We start from the raw sequence: 15,151 nt of genomic DNA, 5'->3' as shown, positions 1-15,151 counted from the left end.
GCTGGGTAAAATGCACACTCGCGCACACACACACACACATGCACACACAAAATTACCTGGCTGGTTGTGGCTTTTATTTGGTATTGCTATTTCTCAGGCTCAGTTCTGGCCTCCATCCTTGAAGCCTGGTGTCCAGATGAAAACTAGCACTGCCAGACCAGGAGACGTGGAGATTTGCTCACTGCCTGGTTTTGTAGTTTAGCTCCCTTTGTCTCTTTTATTTCTGCACCGTCGCGGTACTTGGGCCGGACAACAATTTTTGCAGATTCTCAACCTTTTCTGTGTCTTTTTACGCTAATGCAACGAGTAAAACATTCTTTTTCAGAGCTGTGAGCGTTTGCAATGCATTTGGGGATTATTCACGTGGTAACGAGCCCACATCCCCGCTCCCGCTTGCCTCGCTGAGAAAAGAGAACCAGGAATAAAAGCCCAATCGATATCACGATTCCATTTTTAAAAGCAAATCTTAGCCAATTAACAGCAATAAAACCTGGCCCCTTTTTGAAGTGCTAACTAAAATATTCGAGGGGGGTATTTGGAAATGTTGGTCCTTTTACAATTCGCATAGAGAAGGCGAGCTAATACCCCTAAACAAAAGGCACTAAGCCACATATTCAGGCTTAGTGAATTCAGCAACTTTTTATAAGGGCAATTTGTTTAAGCTTAGATTTCGGAGTACGATTTGGAATATATGTGGTTGAAACCTGATATCCCTTGGACAGATTCCTTACATCCATCCGTCCATCCATCCATCCATCCATCCATCCATCCATCCATCCATCCATCCATTTACCCGTTTAGGGAGGATAACCCAAAGCGTTTTACATGTACAGCTGAACAGTTTTATTTTTAAAGTGCTACTTGGAGGAACGCCATTGTCCACTGCTCATTTTAAATTCAACACATTCAATAACGCCATTTACACCTCAGCCATTATCCTGGGCTTTCGTTTATGGCAGCTGAAATGTGTAACAGAGCTCGTGGGTATGTTTTTATTTTGGTTATTGAAGACCTTTGGGGCTCTCCGTGGTTTCCCTCACGCGAATTGTTGTGTATTTTATAGCCAGAGTGATGCTCGGCCCGAGAGCGCCAGTGTAGTGTTTCCCTAACCTTCTACACAGCCGAAGTGAACCCAAGGATAAGATTATAGTTTCCCCTGTGATTTTTTACAGCTTTTTAAGTACTGGGGTGTTAAAATATTTTGCGGAACTGGAGAGGTAGATTAGCAGGGTTTCTTGCCAAAGCTGGGAAGCTGGTATTACAGACTGTCCCAGGGGGAAATCGCTCACATTAACCACTAAATGAATATTTGACAAGGGCTCATTCGGGGGTATTATTACTACAAACGGGTCCCTACTGGACTTTCCAAGGGTCAAAGAGCAATGGTTCAATTAATTATTTAGACTGTTAGTAGATTTGGTTGTAATAGCTGTACTTATTTCTGCAACCGACAGCTTCTTGCGGTGGGGGATCTGGGGAGAGTCTCTGCCTCGCAGCCCCGGCTCCAGCCCGTGGCTCTCGCTTGCCGACAGGCATTCCTTGGCCGAAACCACGATTTGATTCCTTGAGATGCCCACTGGTGCCGGGTGGGACACCAGGGCCGACAGTGATCCCCACAGCAGAGTGTTTTCTCTCAATATTAATTCCTCCCCGTCCCCAACGGGCAGCAGAGCTGGATATCTGCCTCCGAATAGGAGGTAGATAGCCCAGCAATTTAAGTAGTATATAATGTAAGTCCCACTGAAAGAAAGAGGCCCATTACTGATAGGTGTGATTAGATACACTTCAGTCATTTAAATCCTGATCTAATTCAAATACTAAAATGTAAAACCTGCTTCGGTGGTTGTGAGATTTCCGAGGATATATGCAAAATGCTGACATTCTGATGGCAGAAGAGCTTCGTCTCTGCTTTTTTCAACGCCAGTCAGCCTCGCCTGGCACTGTCGTTTCAACATTTTTCTTGGTGAGGAGGGGAGAGAGAAGGGAGGATTATTTTGCTTAATTTCTACAACAAACATGTCCGTAGTAGTAGATACCAAAAAAAAAAAAAAAAAAAAAAAAAAAAAAAAAAAGAAAGAAAAGAAAAGAAAAAAAAGGCAAAAAAAACCCCAAAATAACGTTGGGAGTGTGCGATTAGGTGACAATAATGTATGTTGAATGAATAAGAGATAAGCTGCAAGGGGGGAGAGGGAAGCAGTAATTACAAACCCAATTCATTCAGCTTTTCAGGACTTTTGTTGTGGGAGCTCCATTGACGGGCTTCGAGCTGCCAGTTTTCTCACATTAAAAAGAACTGATCAGCGCCTCAGGGGGACAAGCAACACCGCTTAACTGCATAGTGATGGGGTCCTCATTTAGAGCCATTACAACAAGAAAATTAAACAGAGCCTTTGTGTGCACCAGGTTTACTTTTCAATTGCTGACAGTTTATAGCTAACTGCTCAGAGATTTAAGTTTGATTGCGGTTTGATCGCCTGCTAGTTAGCACCGCCGCTATTTCAGTTTTGGTAATTAAAACCAGTTTTTCTGACGATGGCACGGGGAATTGCTAGAGTTTGGTACTGTTTTGCTTTTGAGGAATCAATTCACTTGGCGAGGACCTACAGCGCTACAGTGAGTGTGGGGGCTGGTTCACTTGCGAGTTGGAAAGGAAAGGAACCCGGGGTGGAAATTCCCGGCGCCGCGCGTTCGGCTGTGCCGGAGCGGGAGGGCGAGCCGAGTGCTGCGGGCCGGCCCTGCCCGGGCACCGCGGCCGCTCCGGGCCCGGCGGAGCCTCTGCGCCGGCAGGTGCGGGCGGGCGGAGCGGCGAGGAGGAACAAAGCGAAACCCCGGACCTCGCAGGACGGTTTTGGAGCCGCGCTTTGGAGTTCGCAGAGGGTTCGCTGCGGCTGAGCAGCGCGTGTGAGTGCGTGTGCGAGCGTGCTGTGTGCGTGTGTTTGTGCCCGTGTGCGCCTGTGCGTACAGGGGAGGGGGCGCGCCGAAACAAGCTGCAGTTTTTCATTACAATTTAGCAATGTTGGAGGAGAGCGCGGGCCCCATTCCCGCGCAGTGCGGTGCGGGTTCGGGCCCGGCTGTCCCGCAGGAGAAGCCCGGGCCGCTGCAGCCCTGTGGGCAGGAGCGGGGGGAAGCCCGTGGGCGGGGGGTCCTCGCTGCGAGGGCCCGGGGGAACGGAGCAGGCCCGGCCCGGAGAAGTTTCTGCAGGAGTTTGTCCCTGGCTCATCGGCTGGCTCGGCGTGCTGCCTCGCAGGACCTCTGCCATGTGGGCGACAGCTTGTACAGAGTGGCTTTATGTTTCGAGGTTTTTTGTTTTGGTGTTTATTTTTTTTAATTTGTCCCTTTTAAATTTAATTATTTTAGGATTTCTCTGTCTTTTGTTTGTGTTTTGCGCCCGCCCCTACCCGTTCCCCCGAGTCCCTGATAAAAGCGCCTCTCCCTCCCTCCTTCCCTCCAAATGCGTTTCTGACTCAAGTCACCGAGCGGTTATTCCAAGGCAGTTGCCTTCTTCAGAGGAGCGAGGTGGCCGCAGCTCGGGAGGGTCCCCGAGGGGCACCCTGCGGGGCGGGGAACTGTCAGGCCGCTTCTGCGGGGCCCGGCCGAGCTCGATGGGGCCAAAGCGGCGATGCCGCCGGTTCCTACAAGCTCTGGGGGCGGTGGGACGCCTGGGGTGCGCTGCCAGCCCCGGGGCACGGAGCTGGGCTGCGTCTGTCGTCTCCCCACAGCGCGTCCCTCTGTCCCGAGCCCAGCGGCGGGCGCAGCGCTGCTCCGGCCCCGGCCGGGATGTCCCCCGCTCCCGGACAGGCGGCCGCTGCCCCTGGGAGCGGGAGGGGAGGCCCGGTCCCCCCCGGGCTCCCCCGCCCCGGGTCCTCGGTGACCCCATCGTCTCCGCAGCAGTTAGGGCTGATGACGTAATGTGGGCGCTTTTTTTTTGCTTTTTTTTTTTTTTTTTTTTTTTTTCCCCAGAAAATCGTGATTAACGGCAGGGGATGGGGATAGGGAGGGATAGAAGGGGGAATCCCACCGGGTGCTGGAAAGACACGGGCCTCTGCAGAGGGTTTCCCGCGGGAAGGCTCCGCAGGGGTGTATTGGCGCACCAGCTCACACTCACTCACGCACACTCACAACTCACACTCGTTCCAAGCTGAGGGCTTGATCCTGCAAACCCGCCTCCCATCCTGCGGGAAGCTCCCGGCGCTGGGGCGGCCGGTCCGGACCAGCCGACTTCGCTCGGGCGAGTAGGGACGCCCAGGGCCGGAGCCGGCTCCGTTAGAACCGAGCCTCGCCGCGCTCCGCAGGGCGGCCGGGCCGGGCTCCGGGAGCGGGGCTGGGGCTCATCCCCACGCTGCCCAGCTCCCGTGCCACGGGGGAAGCTCTCCAACGTGTCCTTCTGGCATCGCTGGGAATGATGGTTCCTTTAAGCTCTTACAAATCGCAGAAGTAGAGGAAGACAGAGAAATAATTAATGTATTAAAACAAGCAGCGAATTCCTCAGGAGGCACCTTATCAACTCCAGCCACACTGGCTTCATCCCTCCTCGTATGCTAATACCCCGTGACGTCATTGGCGCCAGATTGAATGTGAATCAGTTATGAAATTATTAGTTTTAGCTTAAAAAGCAATCTGGCTCTCCCGTGAGTGGGCTTTGCGTTGCTACGGGTTCTCGCTCCGTGTCCTCCCCATGTTATGCACACACAGTAGTTGCGACTTTCCTGTCGCAATGAATCAATATTTCCAAAGCACACATCCGAACAGGGGGTGATGTAAAGAAACCCATAGATTAATTGGGTCCCGTTTCTGAGTCGGCTGTGTCTTCCTTATCGATACACACTTTACACCCGAAACCAGACAGTCGGATTTCCTCCTACTCTTCAGGTAGGCAAGAGCTCCTTGTGATTTATTTCTGTTAAAATCCCACAGAGGGGGTGTTATTCTTTGCCAGCGTCTGCGAAAAAAAATACCCAGGAGTTTGTTTTTGCTTTTGCTTGTGATGGAGGAAATGGGCCAGAAAAGGGGCAAATACAGAAATTGGTTGGTTGGTTGGTTGGTTGTTTCAAATAGAAATATTTTTATTTAGAATTTTGAAAAGGAGTGCATCCCAGCGGTAGAGGGCCAAGGGATCTGAGAGGGGAACAATGAGAATTAACACCATTTCAATCGCTGAGGCCACTCTAATTAGATGTCTGGGTCCGGCGAGATCAAATACCTGAATCTAAACCCCTCGGCTCGGTTTCTTTCGCTTGCAAATGCTTCTGAAAACCGCCCTTCAAGAAACCAAGCTACCTCCAAATTCCTCGGAGTCCCTGTCGAGAAGTTTGGCCGATAACAACTTTCTCCATGGGTTAGGGGGGCCGGCGCGTCCCCTCCCCGCAGTGGCCGCCGGCCCCACCGCCCCCGGCCCGGCACCCCCGGTGACACCCCCGGTGACACCCCCGCCCCGCTCCCCCCGCTGCTGCTGCGGGACACTCCGGGCTCTTCGGCCCTTTCTTTCTCCCGTCTCCGGAGAGCTGCTCTGCTCCCATGAATTATGAATAAACTCTCTCCTGGGGAGCCCCGCCATCGGCCCATCTCCGCTCCCGGGGCTGCGGAGCCCCGGGCGAGGCAGGGGAGTGGCACCGGCCCCAGGTACCGCTGCCAGCAGCCCCCCAAGCAGGGAAGGAAAGAAGAAAAAGGGAAGAAGGAAGGAAAGAGAAAGAAAGAGAGAGAAAAAGAAAAGAAAGAAAGAAAAGAAAAAAAATAAAAGAAAGAAAGAAAGAAAGAAAAGAAAAAAAATAAAAGAAAGAAAGAAAGAAAGAAAGAAAGAAAGAAAGAAAGAAAGAAAGAAAGAAAGAAAGAAAGAAAGAAAGAAAGAAAGAAAGAAAGAAAGAAAGAAAGAAAGAAAGAAAGAAAGAAAGAAAGAAAGAAAGAAAGAAAAGTTGTAACTGGCCGAGAAGTGAGTTTTCTGACTAATGAAATCCAAAATGAGCGGCGAATATAAAGTATTGTAAGATTTCTTCCCTGCACCCCAGGCACTGATTGGCAATACTTTTTTTTTTTTTTTTTTTTTTTTTTTTTTTTTTTTTTTTTTTTTGTGCGTTGGTTTGAAAAGCAGGAAGAAATGTAATGAATTGAGTGCTGTCAGAGATGTCTTCTCTGTTGATGTGGTGAATGGCAGTAGCTCCCTGATCCAGTGCAGGTGCAGTAGAGCTGGGGAATAAAAGAGGGGGGCTCTCTGTTCAGTGGAAAAAGCACATTCCCTACAATAGACCACACACTGCCAGCCAGCACGGCATCAGCTCACACTCTCAGACTTTTTTTCGCCTCTTTCTACAGTCCTGAGCTCACAAAATGGCTATACATTAGCACTAGTTAGGGTTTGCTTTTAATGAACAGTTGTGACTCCTTTTGACCAACATTTAAATCTGCTGTGCTCTCTCTGAAGACAGGTCTGTTTTGATCACAGGTTTTAAAAAATGGCCCGTTTCCTAACAAGGCGGCTTATTCAGGGCCATCAGTTGCATTTGATTGCAAGGAAAAAAAAAAAAAAAGGTTCTCGATTAATAAAACACATTTCCCAAGAGCTTCTAACGGGGAAAGTTTTTTGCTGCCTTTTTTTTTTTTTTAATATATAATAAAGTGTTGTGGGGAGGAGGAGAGACGCTGTTTTTAAATGGATGAAATGGTCTAATCCCATACACGAACGCATTTTAATCCTGTTTAGAGATAACCTGTCTCCTTTTTGGCTTAATATATTATTCTTATACATGGATACAAACTTTGCACTCTCATTAATTCAGTCCAGATTGTTTTATTATTTCCATAATATTTTTAAACTTTCTTTTTTTTACCCTCACGACGGTCTGCTCAGGATAAGACAGGTTACACTTGGTTACACAAGTTTTATTCGAAATCATTTCCAGGGCGAGGGCTCACTCCTCAGCCAAGAGGACTGATTGATTCTGTCCCTCTCCACCTCGATTTGATGTGCCTCGTCCTATCGCGGCCAAGCCAATGAGCCGGGATTTTCATGGCATCCCGGAGCAGCCCTTGCTGATTTCTCTTGCACCTAACCTGCAAGAAGTAGATTAAGCTCTTTTGGATATACTTGCTGATGCATTGCGCTGAGGAAAATTGCTCGGCGTTTGCTTATAGAAACCCATGTTACTGTGAATGTTCTTTTTTTCCCCTAATCGTGGTAACAAATAGCATCAGCTCCTGGAACAGTTTGGCAAAGCCATTCTTGCCTGAGTGGAGCTAAACGGGAGAAGCTGACAGCTACCCGGTTATTACCTGAGCTCCGAGGAGCCCCCACCCCCAGGCGATAACAAAACGTGTTGGCAATAAATGACATTAGAGCCACCAGGCAGGTGCCGCTGGGCGCTTGGAGCACGTTTCCAGGGGGCAGATCCCGCCATCCCGCGCACAAAGAACGTTCCTTGTCCAAAGAGGAGGCAAGAGATCGATGCCGCTGTATCATTTCATCACATCATCTCCTATCATATCACATCGATAATCCTGTATGAAAAACGTCTCGTTTGCACTTTGTTCGGGACCTTTCGCGATCGCCGGAGCATCATCCCCTGGCAGCGCCTTATTTACTGCCAACAAGTTGCAGCTCCCCAGCCCCAGCCTCGGCCCCGCGGCAGCTCAGAAACGAACGCAGGGGATTTTGGCCCGGGGTGCCGGTCCTGCCGGGGCCGGGGGGAGCCAGCCCCGCCCGGGAAGGGGCCGCGCCCCGCCGCTGCTCCCCGCGCCACCGGACAGCCTTTGTGTCCTCCTGCTGCACACACCCATAATTAATCCTCCTTCTTACCGCTTACATCCCGGACCCAAGGGGCAACTCAAACCTATTTAGATCGCCTTGGTTGGTTGCACAAATTTAAGTGGCAAATGAGTTATAAACCTAATAACTGCTTTAATAAAAATAATTATTTGATTATGGCAGAGGAAATTTGCTGGAGTGCAGGGATGCGGCTGGGTTTGCGTTTTGGTGGTGGTGAGGTTGGTCTTTGCTTGGAACTCAGACGCCTTTAGAAAACGTTAGTCTGAAAAAAAATTCCCAAACTCAAAACAAAATGAAAAACAAACAAAAAGCATCCCTAAATCAAAATCCTAAAAGACTTTACATTAAAAAATCGCCCTGGTTCTCTGAGTACCGTTAAACATTTCCCGTGATATTCGAAAGAAGAACTAATTTGTAAACAGAAAAATCAATATGAGATTTGGGTGGCTTTGAATTAATTGAAAACAGTCAACACAGAGGACCATTAATCACAAACGCTGGTACCTCTTTCGCTTTTTTCCCGTTAAGGATGAAGTTTCTGCGCCTCTTTCAAGTGTATTTATGCTTCTGGTTTTACAAGAAAAAGTGAGGATGCAACAAGACCAGTCGCGTTGTCCTCTCTATACTTTTAACGCTAGCATATTGTTTGATTACTAATTCGAGTTAATATGATCTTTATGGCAACATAACAGTGGATAATTGGCCCTTTTTCCGAACAACAATGTAAATCACAATCGCTTTATTATTTAATAACGTCAAACGCTTCGTTGGATTGGCCCCGACAGAGAAGACCTTTTCTTTCTAGGCAGTGTTGTTGAGAAAGAACAATGCAGATCTAATTGTGGAGATTTCAGAAGTTGGCTCCTGTAAATGAACAGCTTAGATATGGAAGTTCCAGCAGATGTCTGCACTTTTCCCTGTGACAAACCTTGTAACCCCCCTTCCTCCCCCTCTGCCCCGTCCTCCCCCCTCCCCGACTTATTGAAGATTTTTTGTTCTCACATCCTAGCAACAACCTAAATCTTCCAGTCGCGAATACACCCCTTTCCCCTCGTTGCTATCCAGCCCTCAGATGGCCGCCTTAAGCGTACACACCAAATTAGCGCTTGGCCCAAGGCGCGCTCGCCCCTCGCTCGCCCCGGGCCCCCCCATCGGCGGCGGCCTGGGGGGTGTGGGGCGGGCGGGGGCAGCCGGGGGGCTCGGGGCTCTCGGCGCTGCGCTCCGCCACCTTCTCGCCAGCCCTGGGAACGTACCGGGGATTTGCTTTGCAACAGTTTAGAGGCGGCCGCGAGTTGCGCTCGCCGTTATGCGGCAGGAGAGGTGCCAGGGCCTGCCAGCGCCGGGGGGTGCGGGACGGGCCCCCGGGCGGCGCCCCACGATGTGCCACCCTCTGTCCCGCGGTGCTCCTGCCTCGGCCCCCTCTGCCCGGCCCCGCTGACCCAAACGCTGCCCCTCCACCCTGGCAGCAGCAGAGAGCCTTTCCCGGCTGCGGGGCCGGGGCTCCGAGGCAGAAGTTGGGCGGCTTCAGGGGAAGGGGGGCGCGGTCCGGTGCGCATCCGCTCTGCGGCCCGCGGCTTTCCCCTGGCGCTGGAGGCGCCCTGCCTGGGATGGGCCGCTCGGGGCGGCGGGTCCCGCTCCCCTCCTCACCGCCGCCCCTCCGAGGACAATTCCAGGAGAGGAGTTGACTTGGCAAACTTTTGCGGTGGGCGCTGGCAGCGCTGCTGGGCCCCCGGGCCGCCCCGGCTCCCCCGGGCCCAACAATGCGCGCTTTGCTGCCGAGAGAGCCCCGTCACGGGCGGGGGGAGCAAGGGGACGCGGCAGGGCCATGGGTGCCAGCCCTCCGCGCAGCCCATCGCTGCCAGGGCTCTCAAGAGATGAGGCAGGTACGCCAAACTCGAGATATTGTCCCTTACGCTAGTGCGTGGGGTTTAACTAGTTGATTTTTGACAAAACCACTTCAATCCTCTTGTGCCCCTTTCTGCTCCCGGCCGGTGCGCTCCCCCGGGAGCCCGCGGCAGAAGCCACCAGGGCCCAGCGGTGCGGGTCCCGCTGCTGCCTCGGGGGTGCCCGGGGCCCTCAGCGGGCACCGGCCAGCGGGGCACCGCAGCCTCGCACCTGCGGCGGGTGCGGTTCTTGGTTTTTGTTCGTTTGCGAGAAGCCACTCGAGGGAAGTACTGAAAACACAGACCTGATCACTAAAATTACCCGAAAAAGAAATCCAAGTTAGTTGTATCGCCCTGTCTGCAGCCGTGGGAAGCGGCTGATGAATCCCTGTTGACCTTTGAGCTTTTTCGCCTCGAGTGGCTGGAAAAATCTTGATTTTTTTTTTTCCCCCTCCTAGCTTTCCCGACTTGTTTGTTTGTGTTACAACTTTACTTTTCCCCGCTGACATCACCTGGCGGGGGCAGCGCCGAGCCCACTGAGTGCTGCCCGCGGGAGTGCGGGGGCAGAGGGGGCGCAGCAGGGAGCGGGGGTCGCCAGGGCTCTCCCGACCGGCAGCCGCGGCCCCGCGGCGTGCCAAGGGTTAACCGCGCCCGCTCCGGGCGATGAAACTGCGCGACTTCCCCCAAACGCCTTCAGGAGAGCGAGTCCCGCAGCCCCGGGAGCAGCGGGCCGGGCCGTGCCGGGCCGTGCCGGGCCGGGGGCGGCCCAGGCGGCCGCCACTCCCCCGCAATGAGCTCATTTCCATGTCTGCCCCTCCCGCAAGTGTGAGAAAATCCGCCGGGACATCCCGCGTGCCGATGCTGCCTGGGCTGCCCCGGTCGCCTCGGTGACAGAGCCTGGGGCGGGGGGGGGGGAACTACATAAATAAAATAAAGCGAAACTTTTCCCGGAGCCGGCACAAGGCAGGGAGAGGGGGATAACCCCGCGCCCACGCGTGTCGCTCGTGGGGCCGGGCCCTGAACACCCGCCCGGAGCCCTGCGCTCCAGGGTGGGGGCGGGGAGGGGCTGGTGCAGAAGTGCCCGGGGACACGCCGGGAGGGGGAAGGGAGCGCTGAACAGCCCCACACTTATCAATAACAAGATGTATAAATATCAAAGTGAAGGAGCCCGAGTAAGTCTTTCTAGAAGCGCGGAGGAAGCTTAAGCAGCTTTCTTTAATGGTGATTTGTAGCTCTGTAAGGGGCACGGATAGCAAATACCCTGCAGGTGCATGTTGTAACACTGCCATCCGGACTTTAATGTAGATTACTCTCCAACTCGTTTGATCGGTCCTTTGAAACCCTTTACAATTGCCTGTGACGAACCGCCAGTCTCAGGTTTTTTTTTCTTTGAATAATGCCTTAAGGGTAAGTCCTCGGGGCTTTTAAAGATCTCCAGCACATTAAAAAAAAAAAAAATCACGTTAGGTTTTTACTTTAGAGCGTGGGTCCATGTCTCTCAACTTGGGGTGTTAACAGGCATCTTTTAAATCATTAATCATCTAATAACCATCAACTTTAGAAGGGAGATACGGGCATCTTCTAAAGACCTCCAAACATTTCTGTGGCATTTGGGAGCACACTGGTTAAAATTTCGGAGGCACACAGCCCATCCCTCCTGCTGAAGCCCTGGAGCTGGTGGGTCTCCAGTGTTTATGCACTCTCAGCTGGGTAAATCTGTGCTGAAGACATCGAGAACCTCCCGGAGTGGGTTTGGAGAGCAAATCCGAGGGGTGATGCGGGGGAGAAGCCCGGCCGGGGGCCTCCCTGAGCGTCCCGCATCCCGGCCCTGCTCTGGGACCCTCGCCCCTGCTGTGTTAGTGCCTTCTAGCAAAGAGTGAGCGGTTTTTGAGCTGGTTAAAGAAAAAAAAAAAAAAGATTAGAAGACTCAATAAATCCCTCAGATGTTTCCACTCTCACAGCAAATAACGTTTAACCTTTAATATTTATTCGTTGCTATTAATTCAAAAAAATAATTACTGAACTTTTGGCCCTTCAACTTCCACAAGCGGCGCTTTGTTTCTCTAAAATAAACTTGGGAGAAGCGATCCCTCCGTATCAAACTAGGGATTTGAATTAAAGGCCCATTTGGGACACTTGAGACTACAAAGGGTTACACATAAATAAATGCCACATTTGCCTATTGCAAAAGTTTTCTCTGTCCTTTCTCAGTCACAACGGGGGAGGAAAAAGCCGTCGTTTATTATCTAGTGCTGGGCAGGAGCAGCCCCTCCAGAATGTGCTCTTAGATTTGGCCGGCAGAAGAGGGACTCTTCCCCCCCCCCACCACCCCCCCCAACAGCAGCTCCTTTTGTTCTCCAGATCTCTTTCCCAATTTCAAGCTTCACTTGCAGATCCTAAGTTTGTTTGTTAATGACGCTATTACCATCTGGCTCGTCCTACTTTCCAAAAGATATAAATCTCCCCAGTTTCATTGCCCACATTATCATCTAAGTGCCACCATAGCTGGAAGAAAAATATGCTTTCAAGGCTGCAAATTCTCTTGCACGGAGCGAGTTCCCCGGGCGCGGGGCTGCCGCCCGCCCCGCCGGGCTGCGGCCGCTTGGGAGGGACGCGGCCAAATGGATTTCACCTTGCAGCGATGCTGCGAGAGGGAGAGACGGCAGCATTTAAGTTTTCCACCAGAAACTTGAGTGAATCTTCCCCCCCCATCCCCCGCCCCCCATCCCTCTTGGCCCCTTTTGTGGCTGTTTAATGCATCTGGCCACTTTGAACCGTTATCTTCCGCGGGGACAGGGACGCCCGCCCGCCCGGCGGGGCGAGGGCAGGATGGGTCCGGCTGCTGGCAGGCTCCTGTTCGCCCTCACCCAGCGTGAACCCCCGCCTCTCCGACATAAGTGCATATTCCATACGTGTGAATAAACCTTTCCCACAGGCGTTGTACAGTAAAGGGAGGAAAACTTTGGGCTCCTCTCAGTGCAAAGCGGCTGCAGATTTGTGTGCGTTTAAGCATAAAGGGACGGGGGGAGGGCGAGAAGGGGTGGGGGAGGGAGTTGGGTCGGTTTGTGTATGGGCTCCACAATGACTCTATTTATTCGCTGCAACCAGCCTGGGCAGATTGAATAGGCGAGAGAGAGACACTCAGCCTTCCCAACGCGTGGGCTTTGTGGGATCCAGTCCCCACTAGCAGATTTCGACTGCTAATTTCCCATTCTCAGGGGTCTCCTGCGAGGAGACACGGCCGTGCCCATCAACTACGGCTCCCCCAAACACTGTCCGTGTTTCTAGTCCTTAACCTCTCTGCGTGCAAGTTTAGCGTCAGGAGAAGTTTAATCATTTAGTGTTTCTTTGCTGGATCTCCGGCAATGGCTCTGCGAATTGGGAAAAAAAAAAAAAAAAAAAAAAAAAAAAGAAAAATAAGCAAAATATTCTATTTGACTGTATGTGTATGCACACATACACACATACACGCACTATTGTCAAGCGAGGGAAAAGATACTCCTTGAATATTGGAAAGAAACCCAGGGATTTTTTTTCCCGAGTGATCTGATTGTTATAAATAATTACGGATGAAAAGAAAACTCACTTATTATGCACTTCTAATACTGTGACTGCACAAGAGAGAAAAGGGGCCAAACCAGTGATTAATTAATATCGTACTGGCGTAGCTATTTTCTCGCTGAAGGCCTTTCCCCCCTCGCTGCTACTGAGTTATCATTCCAGCTCGAGTCATGTGTAGCTAGGAAGGGATCTTGTTTATAAATTTATATGACGACCTTTTCTTTGTGTGCGCTCTAAAGTTGATATGGACAAATTGCAGAGGTATACAATTTAAGTAGATGCACTTTTAATCACCGATCATTAAAATGGTTATGTTAAATATACTCAATTACATGCATGACTTCACCCTAACAGTACTTTCTATTCTCCCAGCTGCTCACGTATTCCTTAACTATAGTCAGCAGAAGAAACTCGATTATGCTGAATCCATACATTTCTATGGATTTCATCAGCCTAATTAATGCTTCAGTGTGGTCCATGTGTCTGAATGGTCCCTTTGCTATTACTTGGGTAAGGAGGCAGTGCTGGAATGCAGAGGGTCTTTCTTTCAAAGATACCCATGGGGGTCACTCTAGGACTCTAATGGCAAAGGTAGCAAGTGTTAAATAGCAGAAACATGCAGAGAAAGGGAAGGCAGCGATGTAAAAGGGACATTGATACTGTAGGTATGCCCAACAGGTCAGTGATGATAATTAAAACGCTTAAAGAAGAAAAGGTAAATGGAAAGCTTCCACAATTCGCAGCATGCCTGGTTAAAAGCAAACGAACCAGCGCAAAGAAACGCGCCTCGCTGATCCTGACGGGAAAAAAAAAAAAAAAAAAAAAAAAGTTGACAGCAGATTTTTAGACTAAATAACTACTAGGGCAGCCTCCTCTGTGAGCACCGCGTTTGAATGCCCCGTCCCTTCTCTAATTTTCTCGTTGTCGAAATGCAGCGTGTCAGGGATAGGATGCCCGGCCGGGCAGAGCGGGCGCTCCCACGCTGCCGGTCCTGGCATCACCGGGGCTTCCTGCAGTCCCCTGTCACTGCAGATGCACGGGGAGCTGGGGGAAGGAGCTCTCCCCCTCCTCTCCACGGCTTTCTTCCGAAACCAAGAAGCGATTAAAATGAAGGGGATGTTGCAGCCTTAGGGGAAACAGCCAATGGCGGCTTTTATAACACATCTTCCCATCTCAGCATTTAGCGGGATATAAAAGGCACGCGTCCTGCTATTCCAGCAACATTTTAATCGACGAGAAATGCATCGAGATTTTTTCCTTTTTTTTTTTTGCTCCCACCTGTTGTAGTAGAAGACCATCTGATCACACCTTTCTCTGGCGGCTGGGAGACGTGAGAGAAAATCAGAACTCTTTCTTGTCACCCACTGTTCTGCCAAAAAGGTGGTGTTGGAGCCCGCATCTCTTCCCTGTTTTTCCACCAAACAATCGACAGCTCAATTGTCCTAACTTCGAGTCAGTGCCTCGCTTCAGCCTTCATCCTTCAAGTGGAGAGAGAAAGCAGGGAAGATTTCAGATCTATAACCAAATTATAACCTAGGAACTTTATGCTTGTCATGCTAATTTAATGACTTTTATAGTAAGTGTAGACTTTCTGTCTTTTGAAATTAGCTCTTCAAAACGCTTTGTGTAATGACAGGCACTAGACATAAGAGACAAATGCACAAGCAATAGTGGGATAATAATCCGGCAAACACTGCACCATTTAATGTTAGAATGGAGAACAAAGTGCGTTAAATTTCAGCGTAGAGGTGCATCATTGTCTGATGCCACTGGTGCACACCTGGGCTCCAGAGTGACCCGAGAAGGGGGTGCCCTGCAGCAGCCGCCGTGCCTGGGTTCACCTGGAAAACGAGCAAATACCAGATGTGCAGCACAAAATAGTCCTTCACCTAATGCCTTCTTGTCCCTTCGCTTTCTGGTGGTATTCACACGTGGCTGTGTGCTGTAAACA

At 50.9% G+C, this 15,151-nt stretch overlaps 1 long non-coding RNA gene across 1 annotated transcript in view; it reads left to right on the top strand.

The window, feature by feature from the left end:
* Positions 1-4,048: 4,048 nt before the first annotated feature.
* Positions 4,049-15,151, top strand: part of LOC119704402 — a 29,765-nt gene continuing 18,662 nt past the window's right edge. Inside the window, exon 1 of the long non-coding RNA XR_005257964.1 lies at positions 4,049-4,869. This is a non-coding gene — a long non-coding RNA (uncharacterized LOC119704402). The remainder of the gene's footprint in view (positions 4,870-15,151) is intronic.

Source organism: Motacilla alba, chromosome 9, assembly GCF_015832195.1.
Source record: "Motacilla alba alba isolate MOTALB_02 chromosome 9, Motacilla_alba_V1.0_pri, whole genome shotgun sequence".
In the NCBI taxonomy this organism is placed as follows: Eukaryota; Metazoa; Chordata; class Aves; order Passeriformes; family Motacillidae; genus Motacilla; species Motacilla alba.
This window is presented reverse-complemented; position numbering and strand designations above follow the sequence as displayed.